The sequence below is a fragment of the Anas acuta genome, chromosome 5 (genome assembly GCF_963932015.1).
Source record: "Anas acuta chromosome 5, bAnaAcu1.1, whole genome shotgun sequence".
NCBI classification, from domain to species: domain Eukaryota; kingdom Metazoa; phylum Chordata; class Aves; order Anseriformes; family Anatidae; genus Anas; species Anas acuta.
The window spans coordinates 61,014,593-61,038,343 of NC_088983.1; the positions used below are offsets into that span (position 1 = coordinate 61,014,593).

Below are 23,751 nucleotides of genomic sequence, written 5' to 3' on the forward strand. Positions count from 1 at the left end.
AGGTAGCATTTCACTTGTAACTAGACACCAGTTCCTACAGAGGAGGTCACTGAGTGAATGTGGTGTTTTATTAGTTATGACAAGTGAATGACAAAGAAAACAGCTGTGGCCAAGATTTGTGAAATAAGCTTAAACTAGTAACAGGCCAAAGAAAGGGCTGTGGGTTGGGTGATACACAGGTGGAGGAGAGGGGCTGCTGGTGTGATGGATCTCTCTGTAGTGGCCTAACTCAAACAGCAACGTTCACCAGACAGCGAAGTTGCATTTGATGTGCTGCCGGCAGCCACCTCAGCACCTGTGTGCTGCCAGCCAGGGGCTGGCCTGCGTGTGGGGGCTACAGGCCCTGCCCCATGGCTGGCGGGGGGCAGCAAGCAGGGCCTGCGGGTGAGCAGCACCCTGTGCTAGGCTTTTGCTGCCGACTGGAAGTGCCACTGCTGCACCCGCTCTCTGGGCCAAGCTTATAACCCTATCATAGCAGTGTAAAAGACTCAAGCAACGGAGACTCAGGCCTACTTTTCCCCTGAAGTGCTGCTCTGGAGGCCTTTATCTTAACAGCAGAAATGGATGAATAAAGTAGCTGAATAGTACGTGCTCATGAAGCCTACTAGAAACCTGATGTCCTGCTTCAGCTGTTTATTTTTCTCTCTCTTTTTTTTTTTTTTTTCCTTTTCTTTATATACATATATATATTTGTTGTTAAACAGTCCCTAAACCCACGCTGTGCAGTAATTTATATAAATATTCACAGGCAACTCTACACTCAGTATATATAATTTTATTGTTTTGACTTAAAAGTCGCAAGACTGAAATAAAAATGCACGGGTGGCACTTTGCCATAGTGCCCCTAGAGAACAAGAGGCTGTCAGCCTGAGCTCCGTGCCAACAGGTTGCTGTGTACTAGACTAAACTGTACAGCAATAAGTCTACACAGCCGAGCTTTGCTGAAAGATGTGATCACACCTCCTAATGTGACTCCATGGCTCTGTTACTTACAGCTAAATTACATTATTATGACTTCATTGTTGAATCCCAATTCTCCTAATTATAGCCTAGAGATCTATTATTTGATTTTGTAACACCAAGTGCTTCTTTTCTAAATCATGTAATCTCTTGTAGCTTATTAATGTCAGGTTTGTGCACACGCAGGGACTTGGTTGTTTGCCAGGCAGAATCAAATTTTCAAATTTTCACTGTGTTATGTTGCAGGGGTTTGCTTGTTACAATCTAATTATATTGGCACTGAAAGCAAATTTATATTATAAAGCACTTTAACTCTTTCACTGAAACGTATTTGCATATGTAAGTGTCTTGCCATTGGTCTATTAGCTTTTTCATTGGGAATTTTTTATGGGATTGTGTGGAAAAGAATAATAATTCTGAAACCATTAACTATTTATTTTCCTTTGAAAATGTGAATGTGTTGTTTTAAAGTGATGTTTTTTGTAATAAATCCATGAGTTAAATGCAAGTAGGTGCCACACATGAAACTGTCTTTAAGCCTTATAATGACAAAACTGGAAAATATAAATTTATTGTTTTATTAAATGACATAAATTTTAAAATGCCATTTGAAATTGAGACCCTATTTCCCCAGTATAAAAACTGTCTGGCAGGTGGTTTTGGTTTTATTTACATTATTCCCAATAATGTCGTGTCTATGTGGTTACAAGTAGAGTATTTTATAGAGTGAGCAAGTTTAGATTTAAAGTCCCAATTCAATGAATGTCATTAGCTTTGGCTGATCAGAGAGTGAGTGAGAGTGAGTGAGTGGGAGACTACAATTTGCAATGGCTGCATTCTCCTTGTTGTATGAGGATGGAAGTCATCAGTGTTTTCAAGCTCTCTAAACTACTTGGCTGTGTAGCACAGCATGAAGGCTGCAAGGGCCGTGCCCTGGTCTGCTCTTCCCATATGATAAACAAAAGGATAATGTTACACTTTCTCCCTTCTCTGGTGTAGCTGTGAGTGGCTCCTGAAAGGACTGGGTCTAAACCATTCCACTCTCCTGGTTGTTTCCAGCCAACAGGCTTCTATATCTCTTGCGCCAGTTGAATGATGGTGTAGCTGCTGGGTAAGTCACACAAGCACCAGTTTGGTGATTTTTTTTCTCATTCATCCCCTTCACCAGTCCCCACCAATATTCCATCAGGTGACTGATATGGACTTTTTAGCTCTGCACTCCACTGCAAGAGACAAGGCAAAGTGCAGCTGGGGCAGGTAGAGAAAGAGAGGGAAGAGCAGGGCTGTCGCTCTCAGCAAGAGCCTGAAGCTATGCTGGATGAGGTATAACATTAAACAATGCTAAATTCCACTCAAATTGCCTGTCTCCTCCAACAACTAAGACAGATAAGAAGCTAGCCTATGATGTGCACTCCCTTCCCTGCTTCTCATACCGAGAGGAGAGAAAAGGAACTGATGTTCAGGCATTTTGTTGGTTCTACATTACAGTGAAATTTCTACCATACAGAACAAAATGCTTCTGTCTACTATATGATTTCTCTCTCTGCCATCAGCAAAGCAAGAGAGAGAATCAACATTTAGAGACAAGCTCTAGGGCTGAGCTCTTTGGGGAAAAGTTTGTCATTCAGTATATATTTATAATGGGCTTAGCAGAATGGGGCACCACCTATTGGGCTGTACTGGGACAGATGTGTACATACTAATGTGAATATAGAATCATAATGGAAAAAACATATAGACAGTTGCCACTAGAAGTTAATGGATTGCAAGATTTACCGCCAAGAGAACAGAATCTGCCCCTAAGGGCCTGGATGTTTAGTCCACAGAATTCAACAGTACTCTTTCCTTTGACTTTGGCTGACTCTATCCCTGTATGCTCCAGGTAGTTTATGTGTGGTATCATAGATAATATTCTTTGAGGACTCTCACCAAGTACTGACTATGATATATGAAATAGGGATGACACATTTCTCAGGAGTAGTTAATGAGTGTTGTATTACTGCTTTATTTCTCCTTTATAGCAAGAATCCTACTCTCCATTTTCTTTCCAGGTGAACATCAAAAGATACTGATACAGTATATTGGAAATTTTGCTAGTAAGCTCATCCTCCTGTCATTTAAAGATGATCCCAATCTTTAGTTCTATGCTCCTTCTTAGATTTTCTATTTATTTATCCAGTCCATGGTCACCAGACCAAATAGCAGTTGACATCTGTTTATGCAGTTAGTGCTCCTTACTGAATCAAATCCAATGTCAGTTCTACTCAGTGAATAATAAAGTGTAGCTTTCAATGCCTATTAAAAACACCCCATTGGTGGGCTTCCCTGCTGAAGAAATACGTAAAGTCTGCAGCCGGATTTAATGGGTTGGTTTATAGGTGGATCACCTTATACTGTATGTAAATACTTTTAATATTTTCAAGGATTATCATCTCCATTCCAAGTAAGCATCTGGAAGGAGAGGTGCAGGAACTTTTTCTATATAGAAAGGGGTTTTTCCTTATATTTTAATTCTGCAAAATATCCAGGATCACTGGCAAAGCTGGCATGTATCAACTGAATGATTAGAATAAAAAGAGATTTCTATGAGAAAGTAAGATACTAAGGGGAAAACTGTTATCAAGATACAGTGGAACAAATGTGCATTATGTGTATTAAACAGCAAATGTTAAATTTACTACAGTTACAGGAATTCTGAACTCTTTAAAATGATCCCTTTTAAATCCAGGCATTCTATTAAGGTTTATCTGAACCAGCTAAAATGAGGAGGGTATTGCACTTCTAATTGCAATGCAAGTTGCATAAAGCTCTTCTAAGTTTCTCACACTGTAGATTTGTGTGTATAAACAGTACTGTATTACCAAGCAACATAAGCACTATGAAATTTGAAAGAACAACTCTTGTGTCTTTTGTGGCATAAGTATGAGAGATTTGACTGAGCAAAGCAATAGTCCATGATAAAGAAGCGATGAAAAGCAATTACACAGCAAATTACCCTTCTGTAAGGACATTCAGTAAGAAATACTGATCTGTGGCCACTTAATGCAATTTGCAGCAAATCATTGATCAAATGTATGGATACATCTGAGGGTCTCTCCTACTGTGTTGCTGAAGTACCACATTCAATAGTTTTATGTAGCTGTCCAACAAGGAGATGAGGTTTTAACCCAAACAATCTCCTGAGCTTAGATTTTCCTTGGGGTAGATTCATGGGATTGTGACCAAATAACAGATTATGGTATTTCTTGATTACACAGTCATGGAGCAATCATTTGCCATCTTTGCCTGTCTAGTTTCTCTTCCTAAAAATGTCACATCATAATAGAATATTTTGAAACAAATTCAGTGAAACTGATGGAGAAATTGCCATGACATTTTGGATTCTGAACTTCGTATCAGTATCAATCATACTGGCTGCTAACACACCGCTTTTCTTTTACTACAGATATTAATGAACTCAATTTCTTCTTCTTCATTTTTTTTTTCTTTTCTTCTCCGTGAGGTGTATATGCCTCCTAGTCTAAGGATATACACTGATACACTTACTTTTTAGAAGTAGCATTAGCAGAGGCTACAGCTTGCTGATGAAACTGCAGATGTTTGACAAACCTTTGAATAGAACTAAGGTCTATTATATAAGAGCTGTGGTTTCATTGTCGCCCTTCTTAACATTTATAAATATGTATTGCATTTCTGTCCGTTAATATTATGTCTCAAAACCGTGCTATTTCAGCTGGATTTAATGCATATGCACATGTGTGTTCATGTATTATTATTTTTTTCCTGGGGAATGTGTTTAATACATAATCAATTATTAAAAAGGAGTGAGCGGGTGTGTGAAGAAATTGAACGTAAAAGGGGACACCCAATTTTTGTTGGCTGCATGACTCATTAATGAACCTTACTCAGTGCTGCTATTGTGCTGAGTGCCTCATAATGAAATATACAGGGTTAATAGCTGCAGTGCAATGGATTTAAGTAAAACCACAGCAGGTGTGTGCCTTAACGAGGTGTTAATGGGGAGACAGGTGCATGTAAATATGGAGTACTAGGGCACAGGAATGGCCGGGAGAGGGTAGAGTAGTGTGACCACTACGTGCTCTAACAGGAGTTAGAGTCATTTAGGAGCTGATTGTTCTGTGGTCTTTGATACTGACAAGTTAGACCTGAAAGACTTCATCTATAATAAAACATTCCTAACTCAGTTCATTTGGATTGCACACACAGGGATGCATAAGAAGGTCACAGCTCAAGCTGTGCTGTACAGAAAACATTTATATGAAGTTTCTTGAAAGCAAACAAACAAATAAAAAACAAAAACCCAAACCAAACCAAACCAAACAGATATCGATAGCCAAGGTCCCTAAACTCTTGAGTGAGCAAGCAATCAGGCAAATCAGGCAACCTCAACTATCTAGCTTCATTGCCAGGAAGATGCAAAACTTTCCAGATAAATCCATGTCAAAGTAGGAACTGATTCACATGATCTCAAATGCTAAGTAATAGCATTTTTGGGGGTGCATAATAGCTAAAAGTATAGGAAGCAAATTTCAGGGGTGGCCATACCACAGCGGTTCCAGAACTGGTGGCTGTGCAGGACAAGCTCTTCTTTCCTGAATTTAGAAAGTTGAAAGCCTCCCTCCAGAAAACCAGATTGTTAGTATTTCATGCTAAAATTGTCTATGAACTCTCACATTCCTACCCTAGGGTACCAGTCTCTTACTATCTTTTTTATTTAGTTTTGGAAACTATAATAAGAAAGTGTTATTGTTGATGGTATTGTCATTCTCACATGTTAGCAACTATGGCTGTAAGGGTAGTAGTTCACATGGCAAAGCTTCTGTCCAACACTGGCACAAGTATCACTTTATATTTCTCCTGAATAACTTATGGTGGAACCATCTATTAAAGCTTTATTTTGATCCTAGAGTTAAAGGCTTTCTTTTCCACAATAAAATAAAAAGTAAAGCTCTGATTCTGGGAAATAATGGTCCCCAGACGTATGTTTCCCAGATTCTGTGAAATACCATCCTGTTGTCTATTCTGCTCTGTGGTACATACTAGCCATCTTTTTGTCAAATCAGAGATTCCTTTTCAAGATGTATGATGAATAAAATCCTTAGTGAAAAAAAAAATGTTTTTATTAACACTTTCCTATTATTACTCTTTATATTTCTGACAGTTTCATCTTCTTAGTTGTAAAACAGGAGTATATGATAAGTCGGCTCCAAACGTCATCCTCAGGGTATTTCTTTAGGCACCTGACATGAGCGCCATTAGCTCAGATTACTCAATTACCTGCTGGCATTCTGAAGGTGCCTAAAGAAATAATATGAATACATTGCTGGAATTTGCATTAAATGTGAATGGGTAGTAAAAAAAAAATAAAAAATGGATGCTTTGACCTCTTTGTGGTTTGTATTAAAAAAGAGCTAACGAGGATCTCTTATGTTAGAACAGCTGCATGCTTTTAAAAGCTTCTAAAAGTTATTTACTTTTTAAAATGTCTTTATTTATAACTTTTCATGGTAGAAAATTAAAATAGTCCATTTCTATTAAATTGCATTGGAAAAATATTAAACTTAAGAAGCAGAAAGTTTAAAGACAGTTTCAATCTCATGGAAAGAAGGAAAAAAGATGTTAACCTCTTGCTTGTTACTCTCTACAAGGTAATCTTTTCAGTTGTTCCTTTTTTAAATTTATTTTATAAGGGAAGCTGACAGGCACTTTGGACAACTTATCATGACACTATGTGCCATAAATGCAACACAGTGTTTCATAAATATGACAAAGTACTTCCAAAACAACTGTTGACTTTTAAAGGCATCCCACTTCTTTAGAAGCAGAATATTTACTCTAAGTGCAGATTGTTGAGATTCTCAGCTAATTTGCTACCTGCGCATCTTTAATGTGTTTGTGAATTCATATGAAGTTCATAATTGTAAATGTCTATGAGATTACTGTGTTTTAAACCAGGCTTGACAGCACAATAGAACCCAATAAAAGAAACCATCAGTTGTATGTCTGCTTGTACAGAAGGACATGAATGCAAACAAGATAAAAGATAATTGACAAAGAAACAGAAATATAAAAACTGTGCATATATTTCTGTACTGCGTCCTCTCCACATCACCTTCTTAGGAATCAAACATAAAAAGACTATTGTTACAATAACTGTGGCTCTCATGAAAACAGAATCATTTAGAAGTTAAGATAAAATAAAACAGCTTCCCATCAGATTGCTACAGTAAATAATCTCAAAAAGATGCCATATACTTAAATCTTCCTATGTGCCTAAAAATGTTTCCCACTATAAACCATTGGTGTTACATACAGATATTCTTATACTATCATATTGTTGAAATAAATTTCACTTCCAGCATGATGAGCATCTGCAAATTCAGTTTGTTTCTCAGTAGATTGAAAAAAATGCTAACTGAACCCAGCATTACACTGAAAGAGCTCAAGGGATCTTTCTGAATTTAGACACTATCAACTTAATGGCCTCAACAGAAGCATCCCACTGTACTTGTCTGTCATTATCATGATATTCCAAAGGATGCACAGGTAGCATGGTTAGATGATTTTTTTTAATGTGGAAACAAACTATAGCAAAATGAAACTGTGCCTGATTATAGAAATGTAATCACCGCTACAGATGACAACTAAAGAAATGTAAGATCCTTCTGTTTCCATTTAGCCAAAAGTTATTGTCTGTGTTATCCAGATATGGCCAAATATAAGATACTACCCTCTAGTAAAACCTCTGGCATCTAGAAACAGAAGTTTCACTGTATTACAATTGCTATCGTCAACTTCAGCTATCATCATAGGAAGAATTTAAACACCTACTTCCTGAAGCACTCATGAAGGCTGCTCTTTTAACTGAGCTTGCTTAACAAATTGCTATTTCCCTCTTCACTCCGTGCTTCCTTGCCACATCACTGGTGCTGTATGAACTACTATGGATAACTGAACCTGAGCACATTAAATTTAGCTGTGTTTATATAATCTTTATTGAATGATTGCCAGAAGTGACCATCAGAATAAACAGAGAAGGAGATGAATACCTTGAGGTACAGATGATAATACCAGGGCTTTACCCTCAACCACAGCAGTGTTCCACAAACTGTCTGCTGTGAAAATCCAGGCAGTTCATCTGAAGGCACTGACTTATTAGGAATTTTTTAAACAAGGCTTGAAATAAGGTGATGGTAAAAGTCCATCTATCACTAAAAATGCAGTGACTCCTAGAGTGAAATATGAACCATGGGAGACAAAAAAGAGCAACAGGGCAACATGATGAATATGCTTATACACAAAAGCAAAAAGTAATAGGGAATAGACCTAAGTCTTACAGCATAATGAAATAGTCACTTAACTGGTGAGTCGGAGACCGGTGAACACAACACAGGGTGACAATACTGATCTAGAATAATACAGTTGCACGCAGGAGAAGCAAGGAAGAATAAAAAGCATTTCAATAGATGCCAAGAATTAGTACGCTTTTCCTGTAGTTCTAGAATTAGAGAAGAACAGACATATATCTCTGGATAAAGACAAAACAGAAAAAGAACATGCAAAACTTCACGGTGAATTTGGAATATTTAATCTGAAGAAGGTCAATAACACATCAATAACACAGGGAGAACTATAGAAATGGATGGGCAATAGGGGATAGAGATATATATTAATCACCCAAATATGTGTGGCAAAACAGCAGGGCACAAGCAAGTGATTCTGGTTTGTACTATGCACACGTTTCAGAAGATGGAGAAAGGTTCCAGAGAAGCAATTTAGACTAGATTCCAACCAGTGAGGAGTGCCTAGTCAAAAATCTTAAAATGGATGTAATGGTAAATCTGACGAGTTCAGGAAAAAAAGGTTATGAAAATAAAATTAATAGGATGGCTGTTTTAGGAAACTAGCAAGCAAACAAAAAAGCAGACCAACTCAGGGATCTGGTAATAGACTCTCGTGAAGAAATTGCATGGTATGGAGAACTTCAGAGAAAGTGGCAGTTATGACATTAAAAATTAAAGACACAGTAGTTGTCTGGCTCAAAGGAGAAGAAAGAGAGAAACTGTAACAAAGCAATACAGAAGACTCAGGAACTTTTTAGCATAAGTCAAAAGAAAATAAAAACTAACACAATGGCAACAGTGATAGATGAAGATGGATAATAAGAAATAACCTGGTACACAATGTTCTGATCAATAAGATTGAGGTGCAAAATAATTTATCGGTATCAAAAGAAATAGACAATTTTACGCTCTATCTTCATCATAAAAGTTATTTGCAAAACCAATTGTAATTGAGAGAGAAGCGTAGCGTCTGCAAGGGGAAAAGCATGAATTGAAGTGTTTAGATGAGTTAGATGCACTTCTGCCAGCAGGGCCTGCTAGAAAACTCACTTTCAAGTATTTTTACAGTGAGTCAAGGCAATCTCTGAACCAGAAGTAATCATTTTCAAGCATATGGGAAGGCTGGAGGAAATTCTACATAGCTGGAGAAGGCAAACACGGTAACTCTTTAAAAGAGGGGGAAAGAAGACTTCAAGTAGACTGCTTTTTAGAAAGGCACTTGTCTCAAAAAGTCAGGAAAGCATAATGCGTCCCAAACTAAATACAAAAATCATTGTTCATTTGCACCTTAAAATTTCTGGATACATGGCAATTTTCTCTCAGCACATTCACAGATGTAATTGTCTAGATTGGTACATTACTATTTGCAAGAATGGTGACCAGCACAACTTAAGAAGCTTGACATGTATTTCCTATCAGTTTGATAAGCCTGGTCCTTATGGCAGATCTAGGAGCCTGGGATTACAGCAGGAGAGCATGCATGGCCCTTCATCACAGAATCTGAGTCAAGCTGGCACAAGATGATTAACTTTGAGTCTCAGATTGTTTTTATTTTTACATATTTATTTTTCCCTGCCACAAGATACAAACTAGTATGTTTAGTTAGAAAAACATGTTTAATTGTAGTCTGTGTAAATTCCCATTTAGAAAGAAAATGTTTTTCAAATAAAGTTCTTTAAATGTTTTGTGAGCCATCTGGACTTTTTTTTTCTTTTTTTTTTTCTTTTTTTTTTTTATATAAAGGATCTGAAAGGAATTTAGAATCCCAGACTCCTTGTGGTTCTCACATCATCATAAAAAGGCAGCGTATTAGAACGTGTTTGCTGCTGGGAACTGACACTTCACAATTATTAAGGAAGTAAAATATCTCCTACTAAGTACAGATTTGATTCTCTAGTAGCCAGTTTTGCCCAAGGGCCTTTCTCAAGATGACTGTGAAGTGTATGCAAGGAGGGGAAGAGTTCTGAGGGACTGATTCCTCCTCTAGTCACCCAATATCAGGGCTGACCACATTCCTTCCAGTATAGTCTATGTCAGGCTGTATATGCAACAGTCACACTGGGTAGTGGTGACAGACAGGCTTCACTTTCTCCTCATCACCATCAAGACAAATGAAGCATAAGGGAAAAGCTCATACACACAGCATGTTCTTCGTTAAGCTGACTATGTTCTCCACAATCTTAAGAAGACTTATAAATACAGTATGATTTAGTTTCCTAATTTTATCATCAATCTCAAAATTTATTTGTTGCTTACTTGGAAGATCTGATTTTTAGAGTCGTGTGATAACATAACTTCTTGTTAAAAATAAAATAAATAAAAAAAAAAAAATAGAGAGAGTATGTTTTAAACCCCTTAACTTCCAAAGAGAACCTGGAAACCATAAACTTACAAGGAGTAAAAACAAAGAAGACAAAACCAACGTTTTGCTTTTGTTTATAATTTTGTTCAATAATTTGGAGTTACTCTTGCAATTTTTGATGAGCTAGGTCAACTAAAGTATTCTCTTGGACTTTTACTGGAATGCTCTTCTTTTATTCTCTGTGGTTTGAAAATCACAGCTGTTATGAAAAAAGAAAAAAAAAAAGTCTAGTCCAGGGCTGTAAAAAAACAGAGTCCCAACAGTTTTCAGATACACTTAAAGAGTTAGGTGCCCACCTCCCATAGAAGGTCAATGGCAGCCAGGTGTTTAACTCATGTAAGCTCTTTTTCAAATCTCACCTGAAATCTGTTATTTTCAGGTAAGTGTCTTACTTGTTGAACTAAAGGACCAGAATTGACTCTTGCGCAGTAGGCTTCTTATAATTACTCACAATGGGAGACTCTACTCACAGCTGACTCTGGGAGGCATTTCTGAGTCTCTGATTTCTAACATTCTTCACTTTCTCACCACACGGTATGAACAGACTGCCTTATTTTGCTGACACTTTATGTTTTCCCCCTAACACCCACCTACGTAACATCTATGTTGAGCATTTACATTTACACTAATAGCCCCTGAGAATCAATTACCATAAGAAGATCGGTTCCTTTACACTTCAACTGATGAATCAGTCATAGGTTAAAACAAGAGGAGGTAAAAAGCCAGCATGTCTGCACTGATTTTTTAAAAACCCTTTAGTTAAAAATACTCTGGATAGAGGTTTGGATTTTTTTTATTATTTACTTATTTTATTTTATTTTTTTGTCTGTTGTATGCATGTTTGATTTTATTTCACCTGCTTTCAAATATTCTTTCATAAACGTATTGAGCAAAACAACCCACTCAGGACTAGATGCATTTTTTATGCACTCCAGTACTGTTTTGAATTCTCATGCAACAGAATGCAGTCTGTTTGATTGGCACACCCTGGTGGAAGAAAGTATGTCAGCAAGCTGATGCCCAGCTGAAACTGGCTCCAGGCCTGAACTGGCTTTGCAAAGATGGCAGTATGGGGAGTATAAAAATAATCTTCCCAGGTCCCAGACGCCTGTGAGTACTCACAAGCCTTGAGCAGAGTTCTGCCACAGAGGCACTGCCCATCCCTCACAGGCAGGGATTTCTGGTCCCTGTGAGCACACTCCCCTCTTTCTGAAAAGCTTTCAGTGATGAAGTTCTGTAAAGATGAGTCCTTTCTACTCCCTTCCAGAGCTTCTGCAGAAGTATGATAAAGCCCAAAGCACCTTACCCAGATTTCTAGAATGGATATTAAATGGCCAAAGTTAACCAATAACTGATTTATAACTGATTTTTTGAAACCTCTTCAAACTGTTGTTTAGAAATGCCTTCTCTTCCTTACAGCTGATCAAACTGACAGCAATATGTTGTTTATTAAAAAAGGCACTTATTTCCCATCAAGTAATCTACATTTTGGTCCATTTGCGGCATTCGTTATATTGGTCTGAGAGTTCTAATGCTAAATTACCATATCAAAATCTGCAGAGCAGTCTGCAGGCAGGAATCAAGAGAGAACCTCTCTTGGGAATGGGTGGCTCTCCAGTGGCCTTTTCTCCACTGTGTGGTTTTCTACAACAAAGGCAAGGCTGAGCCCCAATTTTTTTCATGTAAGTGGTACCTTTCCACAATAAAAATTACAGATGAACTGTTATCACATCCTCCTGGGAGCAAAGAACTCTGTTCAGAAAGTACTGCAAAGTACCTTGCTATTCATTGACAGTATGGCTCTTCTGAACAAACACTGCCTTTCTAACCTGTGATTATATCACTTATATACAATGGTGAAAGAAGCACTGAATGAGCAAAGATAGATATTAACAAATATTGGCAAAATGCTTCCTGAGCACAGACAAAATTAACAAGAAGTCATGTGAAAAACAATTTAAACACCAATCTCAAAGCACTTGAGCTCTTACTAATTCTGAAGTTCACAGTGAGGAATTTATAAAACTACCTAATTATCAAAGGATTTTTTTTTGAGGAAATACATTTAAATTTAATTAAACATCCTGAAAAAATAATTTGTAGAAGACAAATATTTTAAAGTTAATGCAAACCAACATTGATATGTACAGTTTCCATCTGAGAAGTGTAAAAACCATATGACTGTAGTTCATAGTTACAGTCTCACAGCAATTTCCAAATTATAGCTCCTTATTTTAGAAGTGAAAAGACTTCATTTTCAAACCACTTGTCTATTCTCTTTTGCACTGCTACCAGTATTAAAAAAAAAAAATAAAAAAAATAGAAAATGAGAGGATTCATGGTCAACTGTTAGCCTCAGTTTCATGCATATGAGCCTGGTATACTGATAACCCACAGAAGATATATGAATCAAGTGCCTCATTTCAGTGCAACCACAGTTAAACAGAATTTGAGAAATATCTGAGTCACCAAAGTCAGTAACATCTTTGCCTCTGAAAGCACTTGTGGGGCACATCTGCTACGACAGAAGATTACATTTTTATATAAATGCTTTTTGAAATGGGACCAGAATTCAAATAACCCAAATGAAGCAGGGAAACAACCTAACATGAATGAATATCTTGCAGAGCCAAAAGTTTATGACAGCAAGAACCAAACGGCAACTATAAACAGGCTTTCAGACAGCACCATGCGCAGCATTGAGACAGTGTAGGTGTGGCTGGTTTGTTACTTAAGAAACTTTGCAATGCACAGTGTCATCACAGTTTCCTGACAGCTTTCCTGTATTGGTGGAGTACTCTGGGCAGCAGTGTTGTGCTTAGGGACTCATGGAAAAGGTGTATCACTGCAGTTCTGCCCCATTAAGTGAAAGCCTACTTCTAAATCTGTCAGAAGAGAGGACGTGCTATGTTCCTACACAGTGATACAGCAAGATGTTATCCTTCTCTTTGCTGCTAAGTAGCACAGTATTTCAGTTGCAAACACTCAAATAAAGAAACCAATATTGTACTTTTCCTGTTAACTCAATTCTCAAGAGAAAAAGCTTTTGATATTTGTATTTCCACAATAAGCAAACCCTCATATACCTGCCTTTGTCTGGTACCAACAACAGTCTTAATTTGTTCCAGACAAATATCAACTATGTCCCCCCTTGTAAGGATTTAGGCCTCCCCAAATTGCTGTTTTCTCTTACATTCCATGGGCACAGTCCAATATCCATAGAGTCAATTGGACTCAGTTAAGTGTGTTTTGGCTGGGGTCCTGCCTGCCCAGGTTATTTGGCATTCATTGTTAGTAAAATTACATCTCTGCTGTGATTGATGCTTGTACCCAATCTTCCCTTTGCAAAATTATTCATTAATCTTTCCAGTACTTATTTATAGGTATCTTTCGCCTTTCTCATATTGTACATTGAATTAGCTCACATTTAGTGATCACACATGGACATAGCTCACTTGATGTCCTGGTAACACATTAAACTGAAGTAACTTGACCGTGTAGCTGAGCCTTGACTTTTTACATGGTTACTCTGTAATTTTATCTTTTCAAAGTTTTGCTTTGTTATGATCATTTGTTTGCTGTGTAGGTCTACTTTTCTTTGACCCCAGGACTCAAAAATGTCTTAGGCAAAAACAAGTAAATTCTGTCTTCAGGGACATTAATTTCCTAGTTTTTCACAAAGTACAAGAAGATTAATTTTGGTCCACTTACTGCTTCTTAACCATTCTGTTGAAACCCATATTTAAGGTAATATAGAGTATTTAAAAGTAATAGATAAATGGGAAAACAACACTAAATCAGTCTAAGTTCTTCTAAGTGGAGTTTAGGAATGGTACAGAACAAATAGAGAAAATATCATATATGTAAATCATTTGTGAAATCGAGTTAAAATTAATGACAAACAAAATTGAGTTCCTTTTGTGGTCGATTTCCATTTAGCTGCACCCAACAATAAAATAGTTATCAAAGAAAGCTACCAATTAGATTTTAATTCAAAACATTTCCAGAAAACAGTTCCCAAATCTCAATTGATATCTCTCCAACAACCTCCTAATTGCAGCAAGTTGGTGGTAAAGAAAAAAAAATGCTTTAAATGAAAAAGATGTATTCCGTCTGCTGGAGGATGCAGTATCCTTTTCTTAATTATTCCCAGAATTTCCCCTATGCATGAGCTTCCGCTGAAGATTATATATAGACAGATAGATGTGTATGTGTGCGTGTCTGTGTGTTTGCACATGCACAGGGATATATGCTGAAAGAGAAAGGAAACATAACTGTATCTAAACCTAAGAAATTTATCTACTATTCTAACTATTTCATGAAATGTACTGTTGGTCAAGGGTTAAAAAGACTACTGAGTTCAGAATCGAGGAATTTCTTTCATCTCAAGTTTTTTTCAAGTAGGATATTTTATTGGAAGGAAATATATAATCATGGAGCTTTAAGATCATCAGGAATTCAGAATTACCTGGTCTCTATAGTATCTGCCTGATCTCAAAACCTTCCTCTATCCCACCACAGAATAAAATGTCATCTTGTTTGGTAACAGGATCAAAAGTTTCTTTCTCCACTCACCTGCATGATGTAGAGACAGACTTTCACATGATTCTGTCTTCATCTGATGTGAGACAGTACTCTTCTGAATCCACTCAGCCTAGTCCTTGCTGTTTTCCTCTGTGCATGATTGAAGCTTGTTGGCAGCCATCTACACAGTCCTAAAAATCAAGAAAGATGACACTGTGACAACTGAAGCCTGTTCTGCATAGTAAGAATGTGATCCACATGACAGAAGATGGAATAAGTTAAAAAATATTAAGCTGTATGTTTTAACAGGAAACTTTCAAGTAGATTACCACTGATGTCTTTCAGACCTTCAAAATCATCACTGCTATATCTATGAAACAGTACAGATATCCAACCATCTTCCATGCTGAAAGCCCAAAGCACTTTCTTTTCATTTCAGGTAAATAGGCAACAGGCAGCTGCGTACCTTTAGCTTTCCTGTTTGGAAACCCTCTCAAAGTCCTCTAAGATATGAAGCTTTCTGAACCCGATTATAAAACTTCATCTGGCAAATGTGGTTATACTGCATATTCCAGACTGTGTAGTATACTTTCACTTGAGCTACCAGAGAAAAAGGATAAGCAAACTGAAGATGAGGCAAAGGTTGTAAGAGGACAGTACTGAGCATCCTTTGCAAGGAAGGACCAGAAGTAGAAATTAGTGTTCAAGGAACATAATAGACATTTATTAGCTGGTAGAATTCTAAAAGCAGGTTTTTTTACACTGTTCATGAAGGCTTTTAAACAATATCAGGCAATGTACCTCCTGGCATTCCTCTCACGTAAGACTGGTTCCATTTATGTTTTCAGCAGCTATAGTTTCAGGGAGACCAAGGCTACTGTAGTGGTCCTAATGAGAATGATCTGGTGTTGCTAGAACTTATGGCAGAGGCTAAACTAACCTTAGCACTCAGGATATATGAGAAAAAAAAATGGCTGCGCAGATCCCCCTAGCTCTTTGGGCCAAGACTGCACAGAGGCTTACACCTGGTGTACATGTGGGTTTAAAGGATACTAATATGATCAGATCTTGCATAACATATCTGAAAGAGCACCTGAGGGAAGTTTGAGCCACTATATGTTAGTAGATGAAAGAATTATCTGGGAAGTATAGCATTAAATAAATGTACTTTGGGCATATTGCCTTTACAACAATATACCTGCTCTACTTGTGTCATAAATTTAATCAGTATGAAAATGTCATGGTTTTCTCCAAAATGCATTCACAGAGAATCTGGCACCTTCAGAATGCATTATATTAACTCAGATTTAGTATAAATGTGTGTGCCAATGGCAGACCATCTTTGTTTTCTTACTTTGTTTTGCCAATTTATTTTTATTTTTCATAATTAGGAAAGGCCTCTTTAGTCATGCAAAAAAACAATCATGTGAAAGAACCTTTTTTCCTTTTGTATTTGTTTTCAGAAAAAAAAAATCAAGAGAAGAGATCTACAGTCTCTAGCAGACTAATGGAAGAGAATCAAGTGATGTCAGGACATTCTCTAGCACAACAGATTCAATCATTGTATCCGTTCAAAGAACTTGTACTGCTCTTTTATGTTATGTTCTACCTCCCTGATTTCCTGCATCTTTTACTTGTTCAGGTTTGTCCACAGAAGAGTGCAGATGAATTCTCTTCCATGTAAAAATCAGTTAAACCAGTAGCAAAGGAGCAAAGTTTGTCCCTGCCTTGCAACATCTGCAAAAGCTGCTTTAACAAGGGATACTTGATCCCATTCTAGAGGTAAGGTCGGCACTTAAAGTCCTGGGTTACTTCAGTTTGAATGTTACAATCAGAACTGCCTTTGGTTTTTCAGTAAATGTGATAGATAAGGAGTCAAAGAAACACTTGTGACCTGCTCAGGACAGAAGGATGTTACTTCTCAGTGGAAACAGAAGTATCTGCTATTGTCACAGGCACACATAAAACAAATGAGGGGTGGAGCTCTCTCTAGCAAATACTTTTCATCTTTCGTCAGAGAAGTGTGGGCTGAGTAATTGCTCTGACAAAGACCAGCATCTCTAAGATCAAGATTACAACACATACCAACAGGCGAGAGAGGAAAATATCACAGCTAAAGACCAAACAAAAAAAAATCACTTGTAGCTCTGATTATCAGTCAGCCAGAGAACTACTCCCTGGAAAGCTGCTGAGGGGCACTGTCCCACCCCCATACTATTACATTATATCTACAAGAAAGACACGGAAGTCACACACCAGTACCCACAGACACACACATATGCTGACTTCATTAAAATCATATTGTGCTTTTTGCTGTCAGTTTTTTAACTGTAGAAAAGTGTCCTCTCCCGGATGTTTTCTCCCCCCATTTCCCTTTTTAAGATGCTTAGGACTCTGCCTCCTTCTTCCTGTGGGTAATTGAAAAAAAAAAAAGAAACAACCACAAAAAAGGTCATCGTTCAATCTCTGCTTTGTCTCCTACTATAATAAAATGATCTTCTTTTATATCACACTTTTATATACTTGACAACTATGCTTGACAGTTAGTAATAAAACTCAAGTCATAATCTGCTTTCAGTTAGAAAAGTCATCTTGAAACCCTTTGGTATTCTTGTCAAAAATAATAATTGCTCATTGTCAACATTAACCCCCTTGAGTCTGCAGATCCATCATTCCCATTGCTCAAGTTAACCACCATTACTGCCTACAAAAGTCTGCTGCTGAGGTAATGGACGGAACATTGCTGTTGTTATATCTTACTAGATTCTCTTTCGATAATACTAACAGTTCAAAACAAGTTCATTAAAACCTTTTGTTGCAATAAAAAGATGGTCTTTGACTAAATTAAAATAATTCACTAAAATCTGTTTTTGTTAATAAATGCCAAATGTACCTTTAATAAAAGAAAACTATTTTTTTTAATGTTTTTAACCATAAAGTCAAATTTGAATGTTGCACCACATACATAATTTAGGGCAAATGGGACAATGATTGAGATAATCTTTCACAAACTTTTCCATAGATCTTTCCTTGGCAAAAACATCTTAGGTGGTAATTTCTTCAGCTAGGTGTTGTAGGGTATCTGTGCTACATGCAGAAAGTTGGAGACATGATGGAAAAGTCTAGTTTGCTTTAATAAGATATCTTTTTGGAAAACAACAACAACAACAACAAAACTTTTCAATTAAAAATGAATTAACTAAGCAGTTAGAAATCTAGTTAGATCACCATTTGGATAGGTAAGAAAATAAAATACGTTTCAAGGTGGAAATTCTGGCACCATTTTAAAAAACAAATGTTATTAATGCTACCTCCACAGAACAACCCAAAAAGATAGTAATTCCATAAAAGAAAAACAAACATGCCAAACTATAAAAGGCCCTCACCAAATTTCAGTCCATCAGTTACAGTACAATTTGCTTCCTCATGATTCCATTTCCTTTATACTGGGTAAATGAAAGGGAAAAGGTAGCTGCTGCTGCCCATGCACTTTCATTAGGACCCAAGAAGCAGCTGACCATAGGAAATATATTTTTCTTAGAGTCGTTTGAGACTTCATGATTTGTATTGCTACCTATTTCAAACACATCTTGTAGTGTACAGTTACTAGTCATATTTATGGTACTAAATATAAAAACAGCTATCAGGGCTGGGGAACACTGGAATGGGTTACTTAGTGGCTAGGTAGAATCATTCTTGTCCAAACGTTTCTAAGGAAAGGTTGGGCAAATAATAAATACAGAGAGTTGAGCTGTGTGTGAACCTACTTCAGTTCAGTGAATTGGACTAAGATTTCTTCTGGTCTTTGAGATTTCAATACTTCTGTGGTTATTGCTGAAATCCATATTGCTCCATCAGCATCCCTGTCTCCCCCTAAAGCCAGGTTCAGGTGGCCACACTCTCATTAATAAAGATTGCACATATTCATGGATGTAATACAGATGCTTTTTCTCTTTATACTTCCAGCAAACGAGCTGCAGGAGTGTCAAAATATTGAAAAAATATTCAGTACACAACATCTGCAAAAGGACTAGGTCCAACAACAGCTCTTAGAAAAGCTCTCTGAACTTGAGCTGATGCACAAATACGTTATGCACCTAAACACAATGTGTATTAAAACTGAAAACTATGTTATGTCACGTGAACTAACGATTTTACTACAGGCATCTTCAAGCAGCTTCAGGTATCTCTGTGCTTCTTCTACCTCCTACTACGACATCATATCACTCTTCTGTGAATTGGCAGTTATAATGAAATCCTCCAGAGATGAACAAATAGTGTAAGCCAACCTCCCAAAATACCAAATGCAAAATTCTGAATGAATTAATATTTAATCATACTTACCTAAGTGAATGTCAAAAACGTATATGTGTAAATACCTACAAAACAGTATTGGTGTTAGTCACTGAGCATATTACTCCCCTATTAGTCTTATTGGCTTTGAGTAAGAAAGAGAGTGAAAGTTAAAAGTTAATGTTGGTTTTGGATCACCAGGAGATGAACTATAACTCTTTTGAACAGTATAAATCATTTCCCAACTTTGCCTAATTATGCTAATGCCTCTAAGGAAATGTGAAGCTCAGTCCATCTGTCAGTCAGAATATTCTGAATCCACACCATTTGCTCCTTTTTAACCGTTTCCTAAGTAGGCTTTTCTATATCCTGTTAGCACTGTATGCATTTCTGCATTGTTTAGCCTTCTCTTTGGATAAATGTGGCACTGTAGGACAATGTAAGATTCTTTGTGCAAGATATTACAATGCATATGGTAACATATAATATTAATTCTAAATGTGGTTATAATTCCACACTGTAATTAGTCCAAAAATATATGTGCTTAGCACAAAAGTGTGAGATTCATAATGGAAATCACAATACTCTTCAATTGTTACTGACCCTCAATAACTATTAAAATATGAGAACTTGATTGGGATTAACATATGAAATTAAATGTTCTGTGTATAATGCTACCAGTGGCACACATAGATCATATTAGTATATTTTGTGTGGTTAGCTTGTATTTTTCTAGCAGGAGAAGTGTCAGAGCAGTGAAAAACACAGTAATTTTGTTGATGACAAACAGTAATCCAAATCTGACGACATCTTAAATGTATCAACAGTTGTTAAAGATGCAGTTTTTTTTTATTCTTTCATTGAATATAACAGCAGAAACCTGATCTGAGATGGTGCATTTTAAAACCTCACTTTGATCAAAACAACGTTGCCTCTGAATCAGGTTTGTTGCACCTAGACCATGTATTTTAATCTAGAGAGATATAGAGAGAATTTTAAATGATGATCTCATCAACCCGTTGACTTTACCATGTCCAATGTATCTCCTAAAAATAGTAGGGAGATTTTCTTTTATGTCCACATATGATGCATGAATTTCAACTACTGTGAGCAAAATGACAAGGTGCAGAGTCACACAGTAGCTATGCATGCTTTCTGACCTTGTGGGCATGAAACAGTGCTGGTCCTGATGCTATCAGACAACTCAACGCACAGTACTGCCTATACTAAAAAAATCCTGCACATTCAGGATTTTGTCCACACGCTGTAGTGTGGACAAAAACCTGTCTAACACAGCCAGCTGTACTTGTTTTTTGTGGCTCATCTGACTCATTCCTGTTTGGTTAGAATAAAGGGAGCGATAATCTGTCATTGTTCTTCACATGCTTCAGAAGCTTTTAAGCTTCCAAGTAAGATGTATCATTTTAGTGCTCGATAGATTGTCCAAAAGACTGTGAGTGCACATCGCTGTAATTAAATCACTCTTACACAACGAGTACAGAAATACCACAATATCGTCCTTGGGCAAAACAGATTTCCCACAGCACAATGTTCTCTAATTTGTTGGAAGGGGAAAATAATAATTCTGTGAATGCTAACAGCTAATACTACTATTTGCAAACATTTCAGTCCTCCTGCCTCTGCTATTCTGGGCAAGCAGAGGATTTTTAAGCTTTGTAACTCAAAAGCAGTGTTGGCTGTGGGTGGGATTATTGGTAAACAATTGGCATTACATTGCTTGTAAGGGAAAGGCTGCTGCAGCCTTCACTTCACTTTCTATACCTGTGCAGTTTTATCTCTTCTGTAAAAAAAGAAACTTGTTGGAATTGCCCTCCCACGGGAAGGTTCTGTGGCTGTGATCCAGCTACCTGCTGGCTAGCCTTTACAATTGACATTCATCATTTTGGTTATTTAAAGATCTGGTCAGCATTAATAGAATTTGACAGGGCAGCTGATCTACAGATTGACTCCCAGGTATGATTAGCTCATGAACTAATGACAATCAGGAGACCTGCTACCCTGGATACGAGTAGTGGCTTTATTTTATGTCTATATTGTGTTATGTAAAATGTCAGGATTCTAGCTTAAAGGACTGAGCTAAAGCACTGACTTCAGTTTTAAGGAAGCCAGAAACCTTTATATACAGATATTTGCAAAGCTCTTTGCACTGTTTGGAAATACAGAGTAGGTTTAGCTGTACACGAATACATAAACAAAGTTTCCCTCTTCCTTTTTGTGAGGTACTTCTGGCCTGTAAAAATAACAACTGGAGGTTGTCTTTCACTAGTTGGGGTTCACCACTACTCATGAATTACACTACCAGCTGTTCAACAGGTACATTCCTATGTTGCTCCAACTATTTCCTCAATACCTCTTCCGAGGCACCAGTGTAATGTAGTGAAATATGTAATTACAAAGTACCACTCTCTCTAAGGTTGATTTCCAGGCCTTAGGGAGTTTTGTATAAGGTCAGTTACAGATTTTGAGGACATGAAATAGTTATCTTGTTAATCTTACATTCATATTCCAAACATCACAAAAAAGGGCTGTTGCAGCTGCCAAATAAGTGTAAATTTAGGTGGGCTAAATTAATGGTTTTAATGTACAGTGGTGTTTTTTTTTTTTCTTTTTTCTCCTTAATTTTCTGTTTGCTTAGAAGTGGACAGACTAGACACTGTCTTCAGAAGGAACGTCAGAATCACAAAATAGCTTAGAAAACATCAAGACTTGTACTGAGTCTAGCCAAAGGCAAAGTGCCCCAAAAAGAAACTCAAAGAAAGCTGTATTCAGCTACAAAAACACATTCAATCCACTTCACAGAGCATTTAGTGTTGATTTAGTTAGTGCAAATGTGATATTTGCGTCAAATTCTTGTATCTTTAGAGCAGGTAAGAAAAAGGTCAGCCAGGCAGGATTCCCTTACATTATTTTTTTTTTTTCTTAAGGAAGGCTGCATGTACGCTATTTTTGTGGAAATAACAGGAAAAAATGAAGTTAGATACTGAAATGATATACAGAATGTCAAGATAAATCTGTACTTGCCTAAGCAATGAATGACTTCAAGTTACTGCAACAACTTACTGCAATTCCAGACAGAGTCCATATTACCATATGTCTGGACCTGGTTAGAGCTTTCTCTTGATTTCTGAACCAAGATCCATCAAACCTTAACGTCTTATGCTCTCCAACCCATACTGCTTATGAATGAGATCTTTCTTATGTTGTTGTTCCTGCTGTTGTTGTGTGCTGACTGCACAGCCCCCTTCCCACCCTCCCATCATGAAAGGTTTTCATCTTTACCTAGGTGAGGGCAAGGGAACTGCTTGCATTTAACCTGTGCTGAACTTTAATAAAGAGCAAGGTTTGTGAGATGTGCTGCTATGCTACATTTTTGCTTTATTCACCTATTATTCTTGCATTTACTTTTAAATATGCAAAGAATTTCTTTGGGGACAGTCTTGAACATAAGCTTGAGGCTTATTATATCTTCTTTCTCTTTTCTGTGTTACTAATAAGTGAGATTGGATAGGCACTGAATTATATAAAAACATTTATTATTCTCATAATGATACCATGTAGCTAGCCTCTGCAGAAAGATTTAGAAATGCTTAATTTTTCAAAGTGGCTTAAAATGGGAGCCCGCCAGTCCAAGTCAAGGACATACTTGTTGCCATGTTAATGTTACAGGCATGTGATAAATCAAAAAAAAAAAAAAAAAAAAAAAAAAGGCCTACTAATATTTTGACTATAGGGGAAAACAGGGATTTCGCTGCATCTCTCTGTCTAGCTGGAGGGAGAAAGGCTGGGATGAAAAAAAAAAAGAATTGGTATTGGCCATGCTCACCAGTAGGCTGAGATCATATCTTATGTAGATAATACCTGACCTTCCAGTGTGTATGTATATATGAGGAGGATCCAAAAAAACCACCAAGACACCAATAATATGAGTTTGACACAAATATTGCCAACACGTATTTGCTATACTCAGCATGCTCCCTGATTCCACATTTGCTTCTACAGCTATCAGTTCTGACCCAAAATTAATACACACTGAAAGGTTTTATAAATAATACAGATATATTTTTAACAAAAATATTCATGGTGTCAGAATAATTCTTGTTAGCCATACAAAGTGTATGATTCCAATGACATGTAGAGGAATTATTAAAATATTTTGACTTTGGTGATATTTGAGGCTTTCACATTAGCCTGCTATTTTTAAAACTTCAGGTTATTGCAAGAACCACT

General features: G+C 37.0%; 1 long non-coding RNA gene across 7 annotated transcripts in view; it reads right to left on the reverse strand.

Moving 5' to 3' along the window:
- Positions 1-23,751, reverse strand: part of LOC137857950 (uncharacterized) — a 368,377-nt gene that overhangs the window by 85,612 nt on the left and 259,014 nt on the right. For 6 of the 7 annotated variants that reach the window (XR_011097417.1, XR_011097414.1, XR_011097413.1 and 3 more), the window contains one exon: positions 15,262-15,401. This is a non-coding gene — a long non-coding RNA (uncharacterized lncRNA). Of the gene's footprint in view, positions 1-11,455; positions 14,939-15,261; positions 15,402-23,751 lie in introns of those variants that run through there. The other variant, XR_011097418.1, reaches the window with a different exon arrangement.